Consider the following 14,124-nt stretch of genomic DNA (forward strand, 5'->3'; position numbering starts at 1 on the left):
CAATCAAGACCTCCGAATCTTATCCTTCATCAAAGCAGCAACTTTTTATGGAAAAGTTTCCTTCATTATATACCGTAAATGGAAAGAAGCAGCACAATATAAAGAGCAAAAAGTGAGGTTATTTTGAACCTGCTGTACTGTTCAGGTCTATTTGAGAAGCAGCAGATTATTTATTAAGAGGATCTGCAAATTGTGGTTAAGTTACTTTATGTATAGGTGTTGTTATTATGAGTGTTTATTTTATTTAAATTTTTTTATGGAATAATGATTGTTACACATATACTACTCGAGTCGATAGGAAACCCAATAATATTTTACACAGATCTCCCGCCATATTTTCAGTCACAAACAATTTGTAGTATCACTGTGGATTATTTATTGCATCTACTATAGTTTATCGATTTCTCTAGTTCCTGCCAGTCCGTGTGCACGATTCATTTGCAAGTTACTGCAGATGGATGGGCTATGAGTACAGGTCTGTGTCGCTGCAGTATATTTTATTTATTTTACTCACTTATATAGCGCCATTAATTCCACAGCGCTTTACATACATTATCAGCACTGTCCCCATCACAATCTAGATTCCCTATCAGTATGTCTGTGGAGTGTGGGAGGAAACCAGAGAACCCGGAAGAAAACCACAAAAAAAAAAAATAGGGAGAACATACAAACTCCTTGCAGATGTTGTGCTTGGTGGGATTTGAACTCAGGATCCCAGCGCTGCAAGGTATAAAAGCTCTTAGGCCATGTGCACACTTTGCGGCGTCCCTCTGCGGGTTCTCCCGCAGCGGAATTGATAAATCTTCAGGGCAAAACCGCTGCGGTTATCCCTGCAGATTTATCGAGGTTTGTTTTGCGATTTCCGCTGCGGGATTACTCCTATACTATTGATGCTGCATATGCAGCAATATGCAGCATCAATAGTAATGGTAAAAATAATAAAAATTGGTTATACTCACCCTCTGACGTCCCGATCTCCTCGGCGCTGCACGCGGCGCTCCGGTTCCAAAGATGCTGTGCCGAGAAGGACCTTCGTGACGTCACGGTCGTGTGACCGCGGCATCATCACGGTCATGTGACTGCGACGTCACCGCAGGTCCTGCTCGCACAGCAAACCGAAGACCGGACGGCCGCGTGCAGTGCTGAGAGGTGAGTATAGCATCATTTTTTATTTTAATTCTTTTTTTTTTTTTTTTTACACTATTTATGCTTCCCAGGGCCTGGAGGAGTCTCCTCTCCTCCACCCCGGGTAGCAACCGCACATTATCTGCTTACTTCCCGCATCGGGGGCACAGCCACATGCGGGAAGTTAGCGGTTCAATGCATTCCTATGGGTGCAGAATCGCTGCGATTCTGCACAAAGAAGTAACATGCTGCGGGTTGTAAACCGCTGCGTTTCTGTGCGGTTTTTCCCGCAGCATGTGCACAGCGGTTTGCGGTTTCCATAGGGTTTACATGTTAATGTAAACGCTATGGAAACTGCTGCGGACCCGCAGCATCAAAATCGCTGCGGATCCGTGGTAAAAACCGCGAAGTGTGAACATGGCCTTATTGTTGCTACTGGTTAGTGTTTGCTGTAATTTTATTATTGTTTTTGTTTATTTATATAGTGCTATATTATTCTACAATGCAGATTTTAGGCTAAGTGCACACGTTGCAGATTTTCCTGCGGATTTTTCTGCACTAAAAATCACAGATCTTGGCAGAAAACGCAGGTGCGGTTTTTGGTGTGTTTTTTGATGCGGTTTTTAGTGCGGTTTTTGATGCGTTTTTCCCTGCAGATTGTCTGTTTTTGACACAAATAAAGCTTGAACTGCAGTGGGGAAAAAAAAAAAAAACACATGATGTCATTTCCTTGTCCAACCCTGTGAAAACATCAAAATGAGATGCGCCAATTCCGGCACTTAACCCCTCTCTTCCCACTCCCATGTAGTGGTGGGATATGGGATAATGAGGGGTTAATGCCACCTTGCTATTGTAAGGTGGCATTAAGCCTGGTTAATAATGGAGAGGCGTCAATAAGACACCTATCCATTATTAATCCTATTAAAAGGTTAAATAAATATATAGGGGGACCCCCCCCCAAAAAAAAATGACATAGGGTCCCCCTGAATCTTTTAGGCCAGAAAGGTTAAGCAGACAGCTGTGGGCCAATATTTTTGGCCTGGGAAGGGGTTAAAATACCCCTGGCTGTTCCCAGGCCATGAATATTAATCCCACAGCTGTCTGCGTAGCCTTTCTGGCTCTCAAATATAGGGAGAGCCCCCCCCCAAAAAAAAGTGTTGGGGTCCCCCTATATTTTTAGGCCAGAAAGGCTACGCAGACAGCTGTGGGCTTATATTCATAGCCTAGGAAAGGGGCCATGGATATTTGCCCCCCCCGGCTACAAATAAAAGCCCGCAGCCGCCCCAGAAAAGGCGCATCTAAAAGATGTGCCAATTCCGGCACTTAGCCCCTCTCTTCCCACTCCCGTGTAGCGGTGGGATATGGGGTAATAAGGGGTTAATGTCACCTTGCTACTGTAAGGTGGCATTAAGCCCGGTTAATAATGGAGAGGCGTCAATAAGACGCCTATCCATTATTAATCCTATTAAAGGGTTAAAAAAACCACAGACACTAGAAAAAAATATTTTAATGAAATAAAGACACCCACTTTTTGACAAACCCTTTATTATACGCTCAATCCATCTGAAGACCCTCGACCTGCAAAAGAAATAAAAAAACAAACCAAATTCATACTCCCTGGCCCTGTCCGCAGAAATCCAACGAGGGTCCCACGACGATCTGCCATGGAGAACAGACACATCCGGAGATGTGTCTGCGCTCCACGGCTGCAGCAACACTCTGCTCTCCACGGCTGCAGCAACACACTGACAGGAGCTCCGGCTCCTGTCGGTGTGTAACTGCGCATGCGCAAGAGTTTACCGGCGTTCATTGACCCCGGTACTCTCGCTTTACGTCAGTGCTGCGTGGGAAAGTTCACAGGCAGCTGTACTGCCGTAAATAGAGACACCGGAGCCGCTGAACGCCGGTAAAGGACGCGATACACTGCTAGAAGCTTCGCTCCAGGTAGTGTATCACCGGAGAGCAAGCGATCGGCGTGGGACACTCGTTACTGGATTCTGCGGACAGGGAGTATGGATTTGGTTTATTTTTTTTGGGACTTTTTCCCTAGGGGACCGAGGGCTTCGCGTACCAGTGTGCTGTATGGTGAGTATATACTCTATGTTATATGTTGTATGTAATGTCTGTCATGTATGTTACGTTTAATGTATGTGTATTGTATGTGTTGAGGAGAGCCATAAGATCAAATACTTAATTAACCTCAAGACATAAGGTAATTGAAAGAAGCAACCCATAACATGTATTGTTTAACCTTACATAAGTTTTCCTCAGATCAAAGTGAGACACTAAAGATGGCTGCCATCTCCTGTATCAGAGCCATGTGCTCTGGTATCCAAGATGAACAATGAAGACACTAAAGATGGCTGCCATTTCCTGTATCAGCAGACCATGTGTTGGTGTCCAAGATGACGCCCACCCTGATGACCTCATGGATCCACCCACAGTGACGCCCACCCTGATGACCTCATGGACCAACCCACCCTGATGACCTCATGGATCCGCCCATGGACTTGCTCATTGCCCAACCCACTAACCAATGGAATACATCCGATCACTCCCATTTTAGAGCTAACCGAGCCCCCTTACAGGAGATATATAAGCTTGTGTTTGACTAATAAACTTCCCTTCTAGGAGCTGAGCCACACATTGATCAAGGAGAGTTACAGCTGACTGTGTCTGGTGTATTTCTTTAGGGCACATGATCAATATCCATTAGGCCAGGAGTAGGCAACTAGAGAATTGAACATTTTATTAATTGTTCAACCCTAATATATGTGTATGTGTTTGTGTTTTACTGACAATTGTGCTAAGTCGCCGGACACAGGGACAACTCTCCCATCCTAATATCGGATGGGAGTAGTAGTCCCATACGGCGACTTAGCACAATTGGGTGGCACTATTGTCGCATGGGGACACACACACACACACACACACACACAGACAGACGCACACACACAGATTTCACATACATACACACACACACACACATACATGCCTCCATGCTGACGGTCACACTCCGCCCACGCACTTCCGCCCACGCACTTCCTCCAGCTTCCCCGCACTTCCTGCTGCAGCGGTTTCTACACCCAAAACCGCAGAAAACCCGCAGATATTTTTTCATCTGCGGGTTTGACCCTCACAATGGAGGTCTATGGGTGCAGAACCGCTGCAGTTCCGCAGAAAGAAGTGACATGCTGCGGAATATAAACCGCTGCGTTTGAGCGCTTTTTTCTGCAGCATGTGCACAGCGGTTTGCGGTTTCCATAGGTTTACATGTAAATGTAAACGCAATGGAAACTGCAGCAGACCCGCAGCGGCAAAATCGCTGCGGTTCCGTGGTAAAAACCGCAACGTGTGAACATGGCCTTAGCCCGTGAAAGTCATGAGTGTTCAATATTTTGAAAGTTGGATAAAAATGTTGCTGAGACGTCCATTGAGTGAAGCTGAATTGCCAATGCCTCAGATTCTGAAGAAGATATCCAACTGGAGAAAGTGACCGAAGATGAGGTTTACATAAGTGGCGGGGAAAGTAATTAAGAGAATTCTCAAGTTAAATCTGATGAGGCACAAAACCCAGACAACTAGTCCAATTTAAGCAATTCGGTCTACAAACAAAAATGCAATTTGGAACTTGAAGTCTTCTGCCCAGGCAGGAAAATAGTCCTCTACTAACATCAAATAATTCTCTAATAACTAACCTCTATTAGAGAAGTCTGGGATAAATGGACAGAGATTCTTGCAAAATTGCACAATACTGATGAAAATGTCACCGAGGATGAACAACTTGTGGCACTCTGAGGTAGGTGACAATACAAACAAAATATACCGAGTAAGCCAGCAACGTACGGCATCAAGACTTGGACGCTCTGTGACAGCAGCAGTTCATACGCTCTTAACGCTCAGGTATATACAGGAAAAAAGCCTGAAAAGAGTCAGGCTAGGCAAGTGGTTTCAGATTTGACGTATGGACTAAGAGGACAAAATGTGATATGTGACAACTTTTTTACATCGCACCACCTGGGGCAGCTGTTGCTAAAACGAAAACTTACAATGGTGGGCACTGTAAGAAAAAGCAAGCCTGACCTGCCACAAGGTATCCTTGGTAAAAGAAATGTTCATGGTTAAACGTTTTAGTTTACTGGAGATAAGACAGTGGTTTGTTACATAACAAACAGGTCATTCCGATGAGCACGATGCACCATGACAATCCAGTAAGTTGTCGAAAAGACAAAAAGCCACAGATGATATTAGACTAGAATTCGACCGAAGGGGCAGTTGATACATGAGGTCAACTAATAGCTACGTGCCTAAGCAAATGCAAAACAAATGGGTGGCCAATGGTTTTATAATAGTTTTGATGTATCAACCTACAATGCATTTGTTTTATGGCATGAAATAAACCCTGATTGGCACGCAAATACACTATATAAACAAAAATTATTTCTGGAAGAATTAGCAAAGTCACTTGTTATGCCATCTCCAATGCTCAAAAAAAATAAAAGGGAACACTTAAACAACATAATGTAACTCCAAGTCGATCAAACTTCTGTGAAATCAACCTGATCAGTTATGGAGCAACACCCAGACTGTGAATCCTGCTGTTGTGTAATGGAAATAGACAACAGGTAGAAATGATGGGCAATTGGCAAAACAACCCCTATAAAGGAGTAGTACTGAAGAGGAGACCACAAACCATTTCTCTGTTCTCATCCTTTTTGACTGTTGCTTTGGTCACTTTTACATTTTGTCATTGCTCTCATCTCTAGAGGTACAGTACAGTAGCATGAGGCAGTGTCTACAACACACAGAAGTTGCTCAAGTAGTGCAGCTCATCCAAGATGGCACATCAATGCGAGCTGTAGCAAGAAGGGTAGCTGTGTGTCTGCACAGTGTCCAGAGCATAGAATAGATACAGTACTAGGAGACAGGTAACACCAGGAGACATTGAGGGGGGGCGTCAGAAGGCAACAACCCTTCAACAGGACTGTTTCCTCCTCCTTTATGCAAGGAGGAACAGGAGGAGCAGTTGCAGAGCCCTGCAAAATGACCTGCAGCAGACCACTAACATCCATGTGTCTGCTCAAATTGTCATAAACAGACTACATGAAAGTGGTATAATGGCCTGACATCCACAAGTGGGTGTTGTGCTTAAAGCCCAACACAATACAGGGCAATTGGCATCTGCCAGAGAACACCAAGATTGGCAGATTCGACATTGGTGACCTGTGTTTTTCACAGATGACAGCAGGTTCACTCTGAGCACATGTGACAAATGACATAGTCTGGACATGCCATGAAGAACGCTCTGTGCCTGCATCATCCTCCAGCATGGCCATTTTTTCTGTGGGTCAGTAATAGTGTGGGGAGGCATTTCTTTGGAGGGATGCACAGCCCTCCATGTGCTAGCCAGAGATACCTCGACTGCCAATTAGATCCTCAGACCAATTGTGAGACCATATGCAGGTTCAGTGGGCCCTGGGTTCCTTCTGATCCATGACAATGCTAGGCCTCATGTGGCTGAAGTGTGTCAGTAGTTCCTGCATTATAAAGACACTAATGCTATGGACTGGCCTGCTTGTTCCCCAGACATGTATCCAATAAAGCACATCTGGACATAATGTCTCATTCCATCCACCAACGTCACGTTACACCACAGACTGTCCAGGAGTTGACTGATGCTTTAATCCAGGACTGGGAGGAGATGCCTCAGGAGAACATCTGCCGCCTCATCAGGAGCATGCCCAGGCGTTGTAGGGAGGTCATACAGACACATGTAGGCCACACACACTACTGAGCATCATTTACTTGCCTTGAGGCATTTCCACTAAAGTTGAATCAGCCTGTAATTTGATTTTCCACTTTTTTGAGAATCATTCCAACTCAAGAACTCTATGGGATATTCATTTTAATTTACATGGATTATTTTTATGTTTTATTGTTCTCAACACATTCCACTAGGTAATGAATAAAAAGATGTGCAACTGGAATATTTCATTCAGTGATATCTAGGATGTGGGATTTTAGTGTTCCCTTTATATTTTTGAGCAATGTATTTTAGGAAGAAAAGTATAGTAGCAGCAGTCATAGTAAACCACATCCAGTAGCATGCTGAACAATGCGAACCCAAGGCCTCCACCAGAACCGGAAAAAGCCTAACAAGGAAAAGATGCAGCATTTGTCCACCTTTTGTGATAACACAGATATTACATGTTCTAGTTGTAGTAAAAGTTTATGTAAAGCACTTGTGTTATTTCTATGCAAAGGGTAAGGATGCCTGAATATAGCAATAAGTGAGCCTCTACAACCTTTTTTACCAACCACGTTCACATACAGTTAAATAATGCAACTGTGTTCAAACAATACGCTTAGAGAAGCTAAATGTCATAATTAACAGACTTTAATAGGTGTTGACTAGAACAGTACAAGTCTATAGCCAATACGAACAGAACAGCAGGGCTAAGCACCTGAATATTATTCATCACCCTTTTACAATTGCTTTTCCATCATGATTGCTTCTCTACAACTATCTGTAATGAGAAAGAATACTGGCAGGCGCCCCATATATACGCAGTGATTTACAACAAATCTCTCACTGGTACTGTAGAGGAACTCATTCCTTATAACTTTGGGTCTACCTTAGAATTGCAGAATATACAAACGTCTTCTCATCAATATATTATATGAATGTGTCAAACTTGATAACAAACAGACATTACAGAAGAATGCTCTGCTTGTACTTCATTCTGATTAACCCATTTCCTCACAGGTACTCTCACTTTATGGCCATGTTCACATGTTCAGTATTTGGTGACTTTTTTATTTCAGTATTTGTAAGCAAAAATCAGGAGGAAAAGTATAATAGAAACACGTCACCACTTCTGTATTTTCCACCCACGGTCTTGGCTTACAAATACTGAGGTAAAATACTGACCAAATATTGAACTTGTGAACGTGGCCTAATACAGATAAACTCTGTAGCCCCACACCTAGGTTCCCAATCAGACAACCTTACTAGACATTAGACTCTCACCCAAGTCATGCTCCTCACCTGAACTTCTGCTCTTCACTTTCCGGTTATCAAGAAGAGGCTCTAACAGCGGTATCATCTATAACTGATCAAACGCTACCAGATTACCTCCCAGATGTCTATTCTTCTTGTGATTAGGGCACAAATATATAGCGCCATGGTAGTTAAATTATTGGACGCCACACTTACATTTATAACACACACTCCAACACAAACACACTGTGCGCTCTCATATTGAGATCTGGTGCTTTATGGCTGCAGGTCAAAGGTTGAAATTTTCATAATTTTGTTATAGTGATTATTACATTATTACCTCTCTAAGGCTACTTTCAACATTAGCGTTTCCCTGATGTGCGGCAGGCTGCGGACTTCCTCCGTGAAGCCCCACCCCCGGCCACACCTCCGCTGCTAGCTCCGCCTACTTCTGCATGCGGCCCGCATGCGACCTCCGTACCTATCTTTAACATTAGGTACGCAGGTCGTGCGGCTGTATGCAGATGCTGCCGCATGCGTCGTTTTGACGATGTGGAAAAAAAAAATGCTACAGGCTGCGTCCTACGCTGGTCGCCGCATCGTCAAAACGACGCATGTGGCAGCATCCGCATACAGCCGCACGACCTGCGTACCTAATGTTAAAGATAGGTATGGAAATCGCATGCGGGCCGCATGCAGAAGTAGGCGGAGCTAGCGGAAGAGGTGCGGCCGGGGGCGGGGCTTCACGGAGGAAGTCCGCAGCCTGCCGCAGATCAGGGAAACGCTAATGTGAAAGTAGCCTAATACCTATTATTTATTTCCAGGGTTGACCGTCTTTTTGGGCTATATTCACACAGCCTTCTAGCCTACAACCTTTAACACATCCCATGATTCATGAAAGTGTCCAACATACCCCTTGTATCATTAAAGTCAGAGGCCCCATCAGCACATAGACCGAATTTATTTTTATTTTTCATAGTTTTAGACAGCAGCTCCATCGGATCAATCGACTGTAGGCTACAATGCTACGTGAACATAACCTTAGGTGTTCATTTTTAAGAAATATACAACTTGATTGTAAATTATCATTATTATTATTTATTATTATAGCGCCATTTATTCCATGGCGCTTTACATGTGAGGAAGGGTATACATAATAAAAACAGGTACAATAATCTTGAACAATACAAGTCACAACTGGTACAGGAGGAGAGAGGACCCTGCCGCGAGGGCTCACAATCTACAAGGGATGGGTGAGAATACAGTAGGTGAGGATAGAGCTGGTCGTGCAGCGGTTTGGTCGATCGGTGGTTACTGCAGGTTGTAGGCTTGCCGGAAGAGGTGGGTCTTCAGGTTCTTATTGAAGGTTTCGATGGTAGGTGAGAGTCTGATATGTTGTGGTAGACAGTTCCAGAGTAGGGGTGATGCGCAAGAGAAATCTTGTATGCGATTGTGGGAAGAGGAGATAAGAGGGGAGTAGAGAAGGAGATCTTGTGAGGATCGGAGGTTGCGTGTAGGTAAGTACCGGGAGACGAGGTCACAGATGTATGGAGGAGACAGGTTGTGGATGGCCTTGTATGTCATGGTTAGGCTTTTGTACTGGAGTCTCTGGGTAATGGGGAGACAGTGAAGTGATTGACAGAGGGGAGAGGCCGGGGAATAGCGGGAGGACAGGTGGATTAGTCGGGCAGCAGAGTTTAGAATAGATTGGAGGGGTGCGAGAGTGTTAGAGGGGAGGCCACAGAGCAGGAGGTTACAGTAGTCGAGGCAGGAGATGATGAGGGCATGGACTAGGGTTTTTGCAGATTCTTGGTTTAGGAATGTACGGATCCGTGAAATATTTTTGAGTTGAAGGCGGCAGGAAGTGGAAAGGGCTTGGATATGCGGTTTGAAGGAGAGATCAGTGTCAAGGATTAATTAAATTACACAAAATTAAAAATTGATAAAATCCTTTAACATTGTTTGCCTGGAACGCACGATTAAAAAAAAAAACAGTTTTAAAAAATTGGAGGGAAAAAAAAAACAAACGAAAAAAAAAGAAAAAAGGGAATCTCATTGTTGCTAGATAATCAGATATTGTGGATTACCGGATGCTCATATGGAAGTGTTTTAAGTACAGATAGACAACATGGAGGGAAAAAAAACAAAAAAAATTACCAAAATCTGTAAGTACAACTTTGGGTTGCTCAATGTTTGAACTAGATTATAAAGATAGAAAACCAATGTACAATTACCGTATATACTCAAGTATAAGCCGACCCGAGTATAAGCCGACCCCCTAATTTTGCCACAAAAAACTGGGAAAACTTATTGACTCGAGTATAAGCCTAGGGTGGAAAATGCAGCAGTTACTGGTGAATTTCAAAATTAAAAATAGATGCTCCATACTGTTCATTATGGCCCCATAGATGCTCCACATAAAGCTGTGCCACATATAATGCTCTGCACTGTTCATTATGGCCCCATAGATGCTCCACATAAAGCTGTGCCATATATAATGCTCTGCACCGTTCAGTATAGCCCCATAGACGCTTCACATAAAGCTGTGCCATATAGAATGCTCTGCACAGTTCATTATGGCCCCATAGATGCTCCATAGAAAGCTGTGCCATATACAATGCTCTGCACCTTTGATTATGGCCCCATAGATGCTCCATAGAAAGCTGTGCCATATACAATGCTCTGCACCTTTGATTATGGCCCCATAGATAGCTGTGCCATATACAATGCTCTGCACCTTTGATTATGGCCCCATAGATAGCTGTGCCATATAGAATGCTCTGCACCTTTGATTATGGCCCCATAGATGCTCCACATAAAGCTGTGCCATATATATAATGCTCTGCACCGTTGCCCCATAGATACTCCACATAAATCTGTGCCATTGCTGCTGCTGCTGCAATAAAAAAACAAACACATACTCACCTCTCTTGCTTGCAGCTCCTCAGCGTCCCGTCCCGGCATCTCTCTGCACTGACTGATCAGGCAGAGGGCGGCGCGCACACTATATGCGTCATCGCGCCCTCTGACCTGAACAGTCAGAGCAAGAAGACGCAAAGACAGAGCGGCGCCCGGCGTGTGGAACGTGGACAGGTGAATATGTAATACTTACCTGCTCCCGGCGTCCCTGGCTCCTTCTCCCAGACAGCTGGTCTCCGGGTGCCGCAGCCTCTTCCTCTGTCAGCGGTCACCATTACCGCTGATTAGAGGAATGAATTTGCGGCTCCACCCCTATGGGAGTGGAGTCCATATTCATTTCTCTAATGAGCGGTACCATGTGACCGCTGAACAGGGGACGAGCTGCGGCACCGAAGACCGTGGGACGGGCAGGGGGAGCGCCGGGACTAGGTGAGTATGCGACACGCTCTCTCCCCCTCACCTGCCGACCGTGACTCGAGTATAAGCCGAGAGGGGCACTTTCAGCCCAAAAATTTGGGCTGAAAATCTCGGCTTATACTCGAGTATATACGGTATGTTCCTCCATCTAAAAGTAATTCTTTTTTGTATAAATCAGGTTTATTGAAGCAAATAAACAATACAAACAATGGTACAGTGCTGAAACAATTGTTAAACTCAACAGGGTACAACCCGTAGATCGCACCAAAGAAGAAAGTCTCAGCAAATATTAAATGAAGTTGGCCACAGCCAACGATAAAACTTTCAAGTTAGCAGTGATACTTTTCATAGTTGAAACATATAAACAGCATCAAAGGTAATCAAACATTACTAGCTATAATAAGTATAATAGTAATATTAGTATAAAATGTCACTAAAAATAAGAAGTAAGCAGAGGTAGAAAGAAGTAAAGAAACAGAACGAGGAGGAAAGGAAGAAGAGAAAGAGAGAAAGAAAGAAGAAAAAAAAAAAAAAGAGGGGGGGGGAGGGAAGGAAAGCGGGTGAAGGTAAGAGGGTACGCTAGGTATGAGGAATGCGGTATCCCTCCCGGGCCGACCCCAGGCCCCATGTAGTGGAGAGAAGAACATTAAGTCACCAACATTGGCTTTAGGCCATGACAGCAGGCCAGAGGATAGGGGCAACAGCCATTACGCGAGCGCTCCCAAATCGGCTCCAGATATGGATTAGGACCTGGACAACCAAATGTCCAACTCCGGGGTCTCCCTGAATACAATCCATGAAGCCCAAGTGTTAAAAAATTTCGCCAAATCCCCTATAGATTCACTTATCAATTGTTCCATTCTGTAAATGTTGTTAAGCTCCGCAACAAAATCGGAGCCTGAGGGGTAACGATCCTGCTTCCAGTATCTAGGAATCAAATTCCTGGCAGCCGTAAGAAAATGTCTGAGAAGACTCCTCTTAAAACCAGATATCGACATGTCACACAGAGACAAGAGGGCTAGTTCCACTGTGGGTTGTATTTTGCGAAAGGATAATTTGTTATGGAGATCGAAAACTAGCATCCAGAATTTCTTTATGGGTGGACATTCCCACCAGATATGGACATAAGTCCCTTTTTCTGATGTGCATCTCCAACAAATATCCGTAATCACCGGGAACATAGTGTGTACCCGGCAGGGGCATCTATACCACCTCGACAGAACCTTATAACTCCTCTCCTGTGACACAGCCGACAGCGAAGTCCTAAAGGTGAACAGCAATATCTTGTCCCTTTCCTCTTGGGACAAAGAAATCCCCAAGTCACTCTCCCATCTTGAGAAAAACATTGGGAAGTCATGTGTTGGAGTCTGACTCTCCTGGAAAATATTATATAAGAGGGACACCTTATGAGACGGGGGCTCCTCAGCGAGACAAATTTTCTCGAAAGGGGTTAACACCCCCACGGACTTATTAAGTTTAAATGATGTGCCTATGAAGCTCTTTAGCTGTTCGTAAAAGAACCAAGAGCCCTCAGGAGGTTCCCTCCCCTGGTAAATTTCGTGTAGGGACTTAATACCTGTCTGATTTATGAAGTCAAATATAATGGGTCTTGAAGCTCTATTTTTACTCAGGAAATTTTCCCTACGGAGACCTGCGGGGAAGTGAGGATTGTCGTAAATTGGGGTTAGTGGACCCGGGGCTGTAGAGGTTATAGTATTTCTGCCACTCTGTCATACAAGTAGAAGCATGTTCCTAGTCATGAATGGAAGGTTCGACCTCCCCCCTCCCGTGTTCCATAGTATCGTCTGAGGATCCCCGCCAACGAGATCACCCTCCAGGCCCACCCATTTCTTGTTGTTACTGCTGTGGTATAAGTCTAAAATGCAAGAACCTAATGAGGCACGACTATATACTAGGAAGTCTGGTAGGCCAATTCCCCCCCTCCTCTTGGACCTGCTTAATACAAAATGTGATATTCTTGATCTAGCATGAGACCAGACCAATCGGATGACCGCTTTCTTGAGTCGCGAGAAGAAGGACGCGGGAAGATATAACGGGATTGTCTGGAAATAATATAAAAGGCGAGGCAATAAGTCCATTTTAATTACATTAACTCTACCAAACCAAGACAGTTGAAGTTTATGCCATTTCTCCAAGTCCAGCTCCGCTTTTTGCAACGCCTTTTTAAAGTTTGCATCGTACAAACCAGTTGTTTTGGCTGTTATTCTGATCCCCAGATATGGAAGTGAATCGGAGCGCCATCCAAACGGGAAAGAGGCTCGCAGCCCACTCACCTCAGATGGTGGTAGGGATATGTTTAAGGCCATGGATTTATGGGAATTAATTTTGAAATTGCTTAGGTGACCGAATTTCGATAATTCTAAAATGATATTAGGTATGTTAGTTATGGGGGAGGTAACACATAAGAGGATATCATCGGCAAAAAGCGCCAACTTGTGTTCCTCTGATCTTAATTTAACTCCTCTTATGGAGGGGTTATTGCGTATGGCGGTGGCCAGGTATTCCATTGCCAGGATATATAGGAGAGGGGAAAGCGGGCACCCCTGCCTTGTACCATTCCGTATCTCGAACGTGTCTGAAAGGGTGCCATTCACCTTCACCTGGGCGTTAGGGGAGGTATATAAGGCCTTTATTCTATTCAT

General features: G+C 44.3%; 1 protein-coding gene across 4 annotated transcripts in view; it reads right to left on the minus strand.

Moving 5' to 3' along the window:
- Window positions 1-14,124, minus strand: part of VWA8 (von Willebrand factor A domain containing 8) — a 523,579-nt gene that overhangs the window by 360,845 nt on the left and 148,610 nt on the right. The window lies entirely within an intron of this gene.

The sequence above is a fragment of the Ranitomeya variabilis genome, chromosome 3 (genome assembly GCF_051348905.1).
Source record: "Ranitomeya variabilis isolate aRanVar5 chromosome 3, aRanVar5.hap1, whole genome shotgun sequence".
NCBI lineage: Eukaryota > Metazoa > Chordata > Amphibia > Anura > Dendrobatidae > Ranitomeya > Ranitomeya variabilis.